The sequence below is a fragment of the Tupaia chinensis genome, unplaced genomic scaffold (genome assembly GCF_000334495.1).
Source record: "Tupaia chinensis unplaced genomic scaffold, TupChi_1.0 Scaffold139218_1, whole genome shotgun sequence".
Classification (NCBI taxonomy): Eukaryota; Metazoa; Chordata; class Mammalia; order Scandentia; family Tupaiidae; genus Tupaia; species Tupaia belangeri.
The window spans coordinates 2,359,489-2,371,952 of NW_006199107.1; the positions used below are offsets into that span (position 1 = coordinate 2,359,489).

General features: G+C 37.9%; 1 long non-coding RNA gene across 1 annotated transcript in view; it reads right to left on the reverse strand.

The window, feature by feature from the left end:
- The window catches only part of LOC102487917 (uncharacterized), a 15,251-nt gene extending 3,150 nt beyond the window's left edge, over positions 1-12,101 (reverse strand). Inside the window, exons 1-3 of the long non-coding RNA XR_336486.1 lie at positions 11,971-12,101; positions 7,936-8,033; positions 2,874-3,002 (exon numbers count right to left, since the gene is read on the reverse strand). This is a non-coding gene — a long non-coding RNA (uncharacterized LOC102487917). The remainder of the gene's footprint in view (positions 1-2,873; positions 3,003-7,935; positions 8,034-11,970) is intronic.
- Between the last annotated feature and the right edge of the window lie 363 nt (positions 12,102-12,464).

Below are 12,464 nucleotides of genomic sequence, written 5' to 3' on the forward strand. Positions count from 1 at the left end.
GAAAAAACCCCCCCAAAAAAAAAAAAAAAAAAAAAAAAAAAAAAAAAAAAAAAAAAAAAGCACATCATAACAATTTCTGTGCATGAAACAATCAAGATGAGAAAGAGAATATAGGAGACCTACTATTAGATAAACTGGTCAGCGTAGACCCTCTGAGGAAGTGATATTGGGCAGAAATTGGATGATTAAAAAGAAAACATTTTCATGGAAATTTTCAGAAGAAGTCTGTTCCAGGTGCAGGGAATAGCATGACTTAAGGTTGTGTGGTGGGAAGATGTTATTGACCTTAGTGACTTAACAAAAATGAGCACTGAAAGGAGTGGTGTGATTTGTTTGGAGAGAAATGTAATAGCATGTTGTCATCAAATTTTAAAGTCCTAAAAAATACTTTGGATTTTTGTCTAGGTAGATTTGAAAGTCTTTTTTTTTTTTTTTAAGTTTACTTATTTATTACTTGCATGAGAGAGTGTAGAGACAGACAGATAGACAGAGACAGGTACCTCAAGGAAGTCTTTAGTCTGCAGTCTCAGCCAACCCAGATCACGAGCATGCATATGTACACCCAGCTTGCTCAGGGAGGTCCCAGGACATGAATCCAGGACCTTTTGTTTGTGGGACAAGTTGTGTTACCACTGTACCACTACATGGCCCTGCAAGTCATTATTTTAAGGAAATAATAGAAGGATTGATAACACAGGATTCGTTTTTTTACTATTTCTGTTGTTGCTAAGAAGAAAATGGAATTAACCTTATGAGACTTCTGGGTTTCAAATGAGGGATGTAGATAGCTAGGGTAGCTGATGGGAGCAGATGTGAATGGAAGTGGTTGAATTTGATATACATGTTTGAGTACAGAGCAATAGGACTTAGTGTTAGATGACAAGCAGTGGGTAGAAAAAATAATGAATCAGGAATGATTTGTAAATTTCTGGTTTGAGCAAATGGGTAGATAGCAATTTCATTTCAAGATTTGAAGGGAAAAATAAGAAGTTCAGATTGAAGCAGCCTCCTGGATATAGCTACCAGGAGTTTACGTGAAATAGTTCAAATATAGCATATGCAAAATAGAATTGATCATTCCTCTTAACCAACCTCAATCTCAATTCCATTATTCTGGTTTTAGCTAATAATAACACATTTACTTAGACTGGAAAATACATTATTTTAAATCTTTTTTTTTTTTTTCTCATGGCCCTTTTCTTATCCAGCATGCTGGTTTACCCTGGCATTTTATAGATTCTACATTAAATGCCCTCAAATCCCTCTAGTCCTTCTGTGCACATTGCTCCTACTATACTCCCTTTAAGGGATTATTGACACAGTTGTGTATCTGTCTCCTGGGCACCAAACTCATTTCTCTCTAACACATCCTTTATCATGCAAATAGAGAAATTTGGCTCCAAAATTTATTTTGACCATTTCTGTCTATTGAATCTTTTTTGGTTTTCCAATGCCTATGGTTTTAAATATACAAACACTTTAGATCAGGATCCCACTTATGTCCTGGCCTCACTTTGTAGCTTTCCTCCATGGTTTTCCATAGCACTGTGTTGTTCTCTTTGCAATGAGTCTCATGCCTTTCTCTAGGTGCCACCATCACATTTAGGACACTTTCTTTGCACAAGATCTGAAATGGTCTTCATCCTCCTCTCCTTATAGCAAATTGACTTGGCTCAGGGGCCTGCTCCAGTGTTTTCTCCTTTGGGGATTCTTCCTGATATCTTCAGAGAGTGGAGCTTGATGGGCATCTAGTACAATCTTTTTGTTATAACATTTACTACATTTTGTAATGTGCCTGTTTATGTATCTATTTATATTGTCAGATCTACTTTTCTCAAAGCATGTTGACAGGGCCACTTATGTAAGAATCTCCTGAGATAATTAGTGAAAGATATAGATTTCTGACTTTTCTTTCATTCTCTCTATCAGAATCTTTGTTGGTAGAGCTTGAGACTCTCTATTTTAGTCATATATATATATATATATATCTGCTGAGCTTCAAAACTCACTATATTATATAAGTTGTTCAAGGGCAGGACCATATCGTATGTTTCCCTTGTCTCTACTTAATACACACAAGATGCTCAATATATGTTTCTTGAATGGATACTGATTTCGAACTAATATAGCATTTGTTTAACATACTATTATTTATTCAACACATAATTAACTCTAATTAGTACTGTTATTATTAACAAGTTGCCAACATTTTGGTTTTTCATTCATACTGTGTGAAGGGGTTTTTAAAACCCACATGATACAGCATTGCAAGAGAAAAAATAGATATTCATTCCTTCACATGATCTTAAAAATAAAAGCAAAATAGAAATACGAGCTTTGATCTCCACTTAGAAAAGATGTTTACAGTATTTTCTATGTCAGCCAACATGTGCACAAATAATATAGATGGAAATAATTATCTAAAATATTTGTAACAGGTATATGTGTCCAGAAAATTCACTGAGGGATAACCCTTCTCTAGAAGCAGAGGGCATTACAGGTCGCCCTTTGGATTACTATGAAATTTTATTTGCCTCTTCTCATTTCATTGGTACTTCTGTATTCATATTTTATAACAGTGTCCTCTGAGTCCATTTTTCCTTAATTATATTTCTTACTGAAAAACTTAAAGTCAAACAGAAGTGTTCCTCTTTCTCTCTGGGATTAGCATTTGCTTGACCCAGCTCTGGTCCAGGATTCTTAGTCTTCAGTCTTAGTCTTTAAGCCCATCCTAGTTTCCCATGCCTCCCCTATCTTTCTTCTCTTACTTGGGGCTATCTTCAGCCACTTTTCCCACACTTATGTAGCTGAATTCCAGGATGGTAAAAAATGACCAAGAAAGGTGATAATAGAGGCTGTAGGGAAAGTCTGACCTGCAGAGGAAAACTGGAATGAGAGACCCACGTCTAGAGATGGCCGAGGGAGAAGAGTGATTCCTGTAAGAACAGGAAGGGCATCTTGTGCTGCAGGGCTTCTGGGAATAATGCCGTAGAAACAAGAAGCTAGGGTAGAGAAGAGGTGCAGAGGCAGGGCATGAGTATCACCTTCCCAACAAGAAAATTAACTTGCCAGTCAACTACACCAGAATCAGTGAAATCTATAACAGAATAGAAAATCATTATATAAAATATAAATATATGTAGAATATAAAATGTATTATATAACCTACATGGCAGCCCCTAAAAATGCGTTTTCAGTCATTTTGATTGAAAGAAATACCTATGGGCTCAAATTTTTTTCTATGCATAAGAAGATAAATAGCACTAAGATCTCAACAAAATATTCAGGATGACAAAACTGTTCTTCAAGACTCCAGCATCTCTGTTCCCTTTTTCATTTCCCTCATAATATATTCCATATGCTGCTTTATGAATTCAGGCCCTTCCTAATTCTTATCAACCTGGGAAGATTAAAAAATAGGAAGACAGCTATCTATTACCTTGGACAAATCAAGTAACCAACTCACTGACAAGAATCTCCAACTCTTGAGTGTGCAGGCAAAAAGGTTTTATTTAAAATAACACCAACCAAAATCTCTCCTACCTATAACTGCCTGGAATTCTAATAGAAAACACAATTTTGCTGTACAAAAAGCACTGAAATCATGGAGAAAGATGACAGTACTCAAGTAAGGATGGAAAATAACCCCTTGAATTACAGTTATGCATGTTTAATCATATCTTCCATGAGCAAGAGAGAGAAAAAGAGAAAGAGAGAGAGAGAGACAGCAACCTCAACAAGACCTTGATGCTGACATGTACCTCCAGTCTTCAGCAAGTCCTGGATCACAGGCAAGCATGCATGCATCCAGAGTGTGGAGGAGTCGACTTGAATCTGGACTTGAATGAACAACCTTCTCATGTGAGATTTTCTTGCATAACTTAGTGTTTTACCAGTGTGCCATGGTTTGGCCCTTGATTCATATTTTTAAGTCAAAGTTTTAATCTAATGGTTTTTCAGTCTTAATAGTAGAAGTGACCCAGACCTAGTCACCAGTAATCTAATTATTCTAAAAATATTCTAGTTATTAAAGAGATTAAAAACAGTAGATTACTGGTTAGATTACTGTGGCCAATCGAAACATCTGGATAACCAACTTGATAGTTCTCATTCACTTAAAATGGTTGAGTGTTCTTAGATTAATCATTTCAGATTGTTCTTACAAGAGCATGGGTGGCAGAGTGGTAAAAAAGGATGCTCTGTGAGGCGGACCCACATGGGAAAACTTCTGGTTGGAGTCCAGAGACCTCCCTGAGTGTGACAACCCTATTTGTGCTCATATCAAGGTGTGTCTGAGGCTGGGGCTGAATTGTGGTGGTAGGGCTCCGTGGAGTACTGTTTTCCTGTCGCTTCCTCACTCTCTTGTCTCTCATGCTCTTGAAAGTGATAAATAAATAAACTTTTTAAAAAGGAGTGGGGCACCTGAGGTTTAGATTTTCCTTATATTGATTGCATGCGACTTACAAAGAAAAGCATGAAGATTGAACTTCATATCATTCATTAAATAAATACTTATCAAAGGTCTAGAATTCAAGCCTTGGGTATGATAGTGAACAGAAAAAAAAAATCACAACTCTCAAGGAACTTATATTCTAGTGAGGAGACAATAAACAAAACGAACGATAGTGAATAGCATCAGGTGGTGATAAATACCTTGAAGGAAAGGGGGAAAAAGCAGGAGTTGGAAATGGAGAGAGCAAGGGTTGAAATCTGAGAGGTCAGAGAAGGCCTAAAAAGGTGGCATGGAAACAAGGCCAAAAGGAGATAAAGAGTGAATCATGTTGCTGTCTACAAGGAAGACGATTTTATGCGGAAGAAACGAACAGTACAAGAGCCCTAAGGTGAGATGTGCTTGGAATGTTCAAGGAATAGTTGAGTGAAGTAGTACAGAAAATGGTAAAATTCAAAGCAGTACCAGGGGCCTAGTAAACATTGTAGACTTTTTCTTTTATTTGGAATGAAATGAGAAGCAATTGGAGGTTTATAAACAGGAGATAAGATCTGACTTGTATTTTTAAATGATTACTTGACCGTTGAGAATAGTGCATTAGTGAGTAAAGGGCTGACTCAGGGAGCTCAGAGTTAAGGGACTGTCTTAGTCTGTCCAGACTGCTATAACAAAATACTATACACTGGGTATCTTGTAAATAGACAGTTATATTTTACATTTCAGGGGGCTGAGAAGGCCAAGACAAAGACACGGGCAGATTTAGTGCCTGGCAAGGGTCCACTTCCTAGTCCTTTCTGCCATCTTTCCTGGTGAAAGGGGCAAGGGAACTCTGTGGGGTCTTGTTTACTAAAGAACTAATCCTGCCTGGAATGAGTTTAAAAGAGGAAGGTTGCCAGAGAAAAAAAAAAGACACTTTCTTTTATTTTTTTAAGATGGGAAGAATAATACTTTTATAAACTGGTAGGCCTATTCTAACAGCAAAGGAAAAATTAATCTTCCAGTGGAGAGTAAGGAAAAAAAATACTGTATCTAATGTGTAGATGGAAGAAACATAGGTCCTATTAACAAGAAAGACAAGTGGAGTTTATAGGCACCACTTTAATAGATGAGTTAAATGTAGTGATGGAAGCTTCTGGATTTTCTGTTCTGATTACTTTGATTTTTCCTTGAGTAAATTAGAAAGCAAGATTATTATATGTGATTGAAGAAGGGGGTAGAGAGCAGAAGAGGATTTAGGAAGAGGAGAAGCTGTGAAATGATCCTCCTAGAGAGTAAGAGAGTGAGCAGAGCAAGGACCAGGAACTGTTTGAGGATAATGGTTAAGTACCATGTGGGTTTTTCCTTAGTCATATTCAGCTGCAGTAGTACAGATAAGGAATAAATGGGGAGTTAGAACTAACTGTGACTGAAGTTCTTAGTTGCTCTCCTGATAAAGAAATAGAGGGGGAAAGAAAACCAGAATATATACAAGTGTAGGTATCCTAACAATGGACAGTGCCATTTAACTAGCGTACAGAAGGAATTACGAATCCTAGAGGGGTGAGAGGTTGTTACAAAGTGGCATGGTGAAGACCAGCAGGTGGTGTAGTGGTTAAGGCACTGAACTATCATGACTGACTATGGTTCCAGTCCAGGATGCAGAGGATTGAAACTCATGCTGGGTACATGTGCATGTGTGCCCAAAATCCCAGGAGGAGAATGGAGGAGAAGGGATTGCAGCATGGCCATCCCCCATGAGGGGGTGATTTTTCACTTTGTCTCTCTGTCTCTCCAGAAAATGTCTGCTCCCTTTAGCAAACATCTCTCTAAAACAATAAATTAAAAAATTGTGGCATGATCCAGTGATGTCCAAGGAATATTGCAGTCATGGTTCTAGAGGAAATGAATTATTTGTAAAAGTAAAAAAACAACAGTCTTAGAGGACATGCTTGAAATTGAAAGGAGGTCAAAGAACTAGGATGAAGAAATTAGAAAGATCGTCTATGTGGATATTGAAATTTGTCAAGGGTTATGATAGGAGTAGCATTGAGGAGAATGCCAACAACCAAACCCAGTCTCCAAGGATCTTGTTTTGGAGGTTAAAATGTTTGGAAGAGAGTGGAAACTGCATTCTGTTTATGTTTTTATTAGTCTAAATCTGTCTCGAAACTTTTCACACACACTGACATTGAGACAATCTTTCTTTTTTTTCCCCCTTATCCCACTTTCTCTCTTTTCTCTACATACACTGATTCTAAAAGTTCAAGAAAATGTCCCTATTTCTAATCCTTACTTTCCCAATCTCTTGATGCTTCTTTTGTTTGTTTGTTTGTTTTGGTAACATATTTCCTAACACTCTAATACTCTTTGCCCCTTTTTCTCCATAATTCTTCTGTCCATGTCTCAAGACTTATTAACAGGAAAGTGCAGTTTAGGGTGATCAAAACCAGGAAGAGGGTTAGGGCCTGAGATAAGAAATGTGAGAGGACAGTGGGGCAGATGTATCTAATTTGTGCCATCTCCTAAAGCCTGTTCTTCAGTTTCCCACCAAGCTCTGTGCAGACATGGTCATGGTGGGTTTACATCTTACACGTGGTGGAAAGTTGCATGCACGAGGCTCAATATCAAAGCATTACCTGAATAGATACAAAATGCTCTGTGATGTGTGCAAGTGGGTAGAGTAAATCTGATTACACATTCTGAAAATGTACTCGAGCTTCTAAAATGGATGCCTTTCTACAGAATAGCAGCAATAATGATGATTACTCTGGCATCTACTGCAGTAACAACAAATGAAAAATTAGCTCCTTTCATGTCTGAATTGAGTCCTTAGACTTTTGACTGCAACATAACACTGCTTAATAATCAGTAAAACCTATTATTATCTACCTTACCCGCAGTTTGTATAGCATGGAAATGAGCATTTAAAAATATTTAGAGTATAGACAGTGACCCTAATTGCAAAAGATTATTTTATGAGACGACATAAGAGATTATCAAATAATGGCTAATAAATACACTTCTCTGAATGCCGGGTATGGTGAGTTGTAGACCTTTGCCCCTGAAATGAAGTATTGAGAAACAAGATCTATTTTAAATGATTACCTGTTCCATAGCATAATTTTAGCTTACCATTTACATTCAACTTCTTGGTCCCAGGAATTTTTACTCAGTTCAGTTTGATTGTGTGTGTGTGTGTGTGTGTGTGTGTGTATGGGCATTAAGACAAAGTTGAAAATAAATAATGAGCTGATCTCTTACACAACAATGAAAGCTGTTTTATTTTGTCCCCAATTCTGATAGCTGAGAGAGTTTCATTCCAATGATAATCTTCCTGTATAATTTCTCCCAAAATAGTTATTGCCTATTTGTCATACACAGGATAATTGTGACACCATCATTAGTTGGTCTTTAAGAGTCAGCCTTTCTGGACATTGCCCTTATGTTTATGGCTGTATTCTCATTAGACCTAACACTGAGCAGAATTAGATTTGGTCAATACTTACTTAGCAGATCTTGATTATTGGATATTGGTGGGGTTGTTTTAATGACTATGTAATTCTCATCTAGGTGCTTACAGATTCAGTGCCCCAGCACCTCTTTCCTGAGAGGCCAGAAAATAAACACATTTAATGAATATATGTGCTGATGTTCAGTGATAGGGTTCAATCTAATTGTGGAAGCCCTGCATCTTATATAGGCTTGTCAATATCCTCACTACTGAAAATGCGACCTGTAGACTCCCTGAGCATCACTTGGGATCTAATTATAAATGCTCCATTCACAGTTACACAATGTGGCCCCATCTTAGATCTACTGAAACAGAATCTGCATTTTGACAAGGTATCGAGGTGAATCATATGTACATTAGGATTTGAGAAGTTTTAATGTATGTGATTTGCTTTGTAAATTTGGAGAAATAAAAGGGAGATACAGCAAAACCATGCAAACATTCATAACATCCATAATTTTCTCAAAATATATTCATTGAGTGTCTTCCATTGGGCTAGGAGTTCGGGATACAATGAAGCATAATGTAAACTCTGTAGACATGGGGATGATTGTTGTTTAGATACTTTTCTATGTGCCCAGCAGTGTACTAGGCAGTGTGGAACTGCAAAAGAAGTGTGATGCATTTTGTCAAATATTTACAAGCATTTAGTACATGTGTACAAGCTGTAGGAGCTACAAAGGATTTATAGAGGTAAAGGCCCTGCCCTCCATGTCACAATTGGAAACATGTCTGTGACAATTCAATTACACCACAAGCTTTACATAACTAAAACGATTTAGGAATAGTACAAATATAACAGTGTGATGTGAATTAGGAGTAACATTATGATTAGGAGAGGCAAAGATAATAAATACTGAAAGACCTCATTAAACTTCCTGGATGAGATTTGTGATGGCTGTTGAAAAACCCATGGGACTATTTAGGGTGGACTTCAGGAAGGAAGTATTTCCAAATGAATTGTTTAGAAAATAAAATGTTCAGGACTGGTCCCTTGGCACAGAAATTGAGTCCTGTGCCTAGGGAGCCAGATCACACATGGTCAACTGCAGTTCAAGTACTGGCCCTGGTGGCTTACAAAACATACCAGATGCAAGTGTGTGGATACCCAAAATTCCATAGGATGGAGAAATGGAGAGAAAATTATTGCAATGTGACCATGCCCCACTGAGGGGGGGGGGTGTACTTTCTTTCTTTCTCTCTCTCTTTCTCTGGTGTACATGAACACCCTCTGGCAATAAAAATAATACACATCAAAAAAAAAAAGAAAAAAAAATCAAAAACAGTAATAAAGCTAGATTTGGAAATTTGTAAGCCATCAAGTTTCTTTATAAGAATATATGCAGGGACCAGCAAATGCCATAATGGTTACATTGCTGAACTCCCACGTAGTCTACCATGGTTCAAGTTCTGGACCTGGCAGCTTAAAACTCATGCCAGGCACGTGTGCATGCATGCTCAAAATCCTGACAGGAAAATGGAGGAGAAGAGATCGCAGCATGGGGCGGGGGGAGGTCATTTTTGCTGTCTCTCTGTCTCTCATGACTCTCTGTCTCTCCAGTGAGCCCATGTGCTCAATTCAAAAAAAAAAAATCTCTCAAAAAAAAATATATGCAATTAGGTCTGTTAGAAAACACTGACATACCTATACCCAGATTGTATTTTCAAAGATCAACCTAAAGGAAGATAAAAGGAGTTCAAAATGTAAAAGAACAGAAGAGGACCAGTAGCCCACGTCTGTACATAGGCATCAGGAGGTGTGGCCCACATCCCTGTCTCAGCTGGGATGTGATGACCACCAGGCAGAGCCCTTCTCCTCTATCTATCCCAGCAGAATTTCACAGAGCCAGGGGGACGGGCTCGGTGGAGACAAGAAATCCAAGTAACGTTTATCTCATATGGTTGCTTGGAAAGTCCCACAAAGTACCTACGACAACCACCAATGCTAAATTTTCCAGGATCATTATACTTTCAAATATTTTAGCAACATGTAATATATGCTTTATACATATGTATACATAGATGTATATTTCCTCTTAATCCCTTAATCTATATTATAATTTTCTATTTCTATTGTATTCAGTGCCATTCATCTTCACTAAAACCTCTACTCAATTTCCAACATTGTTTCATTCTGTAGAATCGAATCTCTCATGGAAATCACATCTCTCATGGAAAGGTCACGCCTACCATAGAACTAAGATAAAGATATCTATGTAGCATATCTTTTCTTCTCCCCTACCCCTTCCATTTTATGTCCCAGAGAGAGTAAAGAAAATCCAAGCATAATTAAGTTAGCTTTATTTTTCCTCTAGTTCTCTTTTTATGGGACAAGAAAGTGAAATGATATTACAGCTGAACAGATGAATGACTACGTAGTAACACATCTTCATTTACTAATTTGTAAAGCAAATTTGATCTCCTACTTTAGGTTGGTCATGGTGATATATGCATGGGGTGAAAAAATTCATTTTAAATACCTTTGAAGATTCACATTCAGCGTGAAAGACAATTGCAATATAATATGACGATATCTATGACAGGGATATACAACTAGATAATTTTATCTGCTCTAAAAAAAAAAGTGCATAATCATTCAAATATAATGACTATTTCTCATTCACATTGAGCCTAAAATGGGTAACTGATCAATGGTGAGTTCTTCAAGAGTTTAGGGATCCAGGCTCCTTCCTTCTCCTAGGCTACCTAGGTCTAGTGGTTACCACCAAGAAGAAGGGGTAGTAGACACAACACTTCTGTTCACATCCCATTTGTCATGACTCTGTCATATGATCACGCTTAATTGCTAGAGAAGCTGGAAATGTAAGCATGCTCTGTGCTCGGAAAGAGGGAGAATCAAATGTCGTAATCTGTTAGCCAGATTCTTCCACAAGAGGTGAATCAAGAGTGCTGTTGGACTGTTAATCTCTGAAAGTGCATGAAGCTTTTAAAGTCCTTTCCAGGGGATGGCATGGAGATGGGGTGGAGTGGAGAGGTAGCATAGGGTCAATATCACTCAAAAAGTTGCAGAGCATACATCCTGCCATCACTCTATATTAGGCATTACCTGGAGTTAGCTGCTGTCTTCAGAGAATCTATAGCCTAGCATTCTGGATCAGCAAACTTTGCATCACCTGGGAGATTGCTGGTGACCCAGATCTACTGAATCAGCATCTGGATAATTCCTATGTACATGAAAGTTGAGAATCACTCATCAAGGATGTTCTAAAGAGTCTCTCCTCAGAGAACATTGTTCTGAGGTTCAGGGATTTGAAAGAGCCTCAAATTCCACAAGGATGCAAGCCTGCAGGCAGGAGACTGGTGAGCACGGGGAAGGGCTACCGAGGAGAAAGAAGTTGATTGGAAACCCAGGGTAGAGCTGAAAACAGTCCCGTGGAGGATTCTGGGTAGAGCCAAGGGCTTCCATATCTACAGACTCATTAATGTCCTCACAAAGATTTATGTTACACAGCTCTGTATTCTGTGATGCATGATTACTTATGTCTCCGCAAACATAAATTTATAACTAAACCTTACCACATTGAAAGTTACAAATGCTAATGGAGTTAAAGAATTAAATATGCTTTTTCTGTATATGTGGTAAGGAGGCATCCCTATCATGCAAAGCTCAGAAGTTCTGCCCCGTATATTTCATGTGTGAATTCAAATCAAAAATACAAATGCCAGACCAAGTCTCATACTTTCTAATAGATGCAGAGATGTGATTAGAATTTCTCAACCTCCCTTACACAATTACACTTATATATACACTTAAAAGCATACAAATGTAGACTGCAATTTATCCTGGCCTTACTTAGGTTAGGACTTACGAATTCGCTTGCCTTAGGAGTGTGTTATACCTCTTAATTACTTTACCAATACCTAGTTTTTCTCCTAGCCTCTCTCTTTCTCTCCTTTCTCCTCTTATCTCTTACTCCCTCTAGGAATGATCTCTTGCTTTTGTGATGCCTGGAGTGCATGACTTAGGAAATAGAATGACTGTAGACTGAGATTTTAGCAGATAGCATACCTGGTATAAGAAGAGCTGGCTTAGAATTTATAATTAGAAGCCTATTTCAGCTACCTTTTCAGGACTGTTGAAATTCCTTTCAGGGGTGTCTTGACTGCCTTGAAATCGAATGTCATTGAGGATTTTTTGCTCTCTCTTGTTTCCTTGGCAACAGGTTGGTGATGCAGCAGCTGAAATCCACTGTCTCCCTGGAGACGTTGGTGTGGGCAGGTCGCAAACTGCTGGTAATGGCTGTGATGGACACTGAACTTGACCAAATCTTTTCATTTCAGCCCTTCTAAATGCATTATACAAAGAGACCAACTTAATAGAAGGACACCTTTACAATATAATTATTGGCATGGCTATCAGTGAGGGGGAAATTCATCGTGCTTTCAAAAATAGCTTACCTTTGCACATATAAATTAATAGCCTTGAAATGTAGAAGTTTCAGGTGATTGTATACTTGAATTCAGTTTCAGAAGACTACATTAAAAAATAGTTCTCTGTTAACA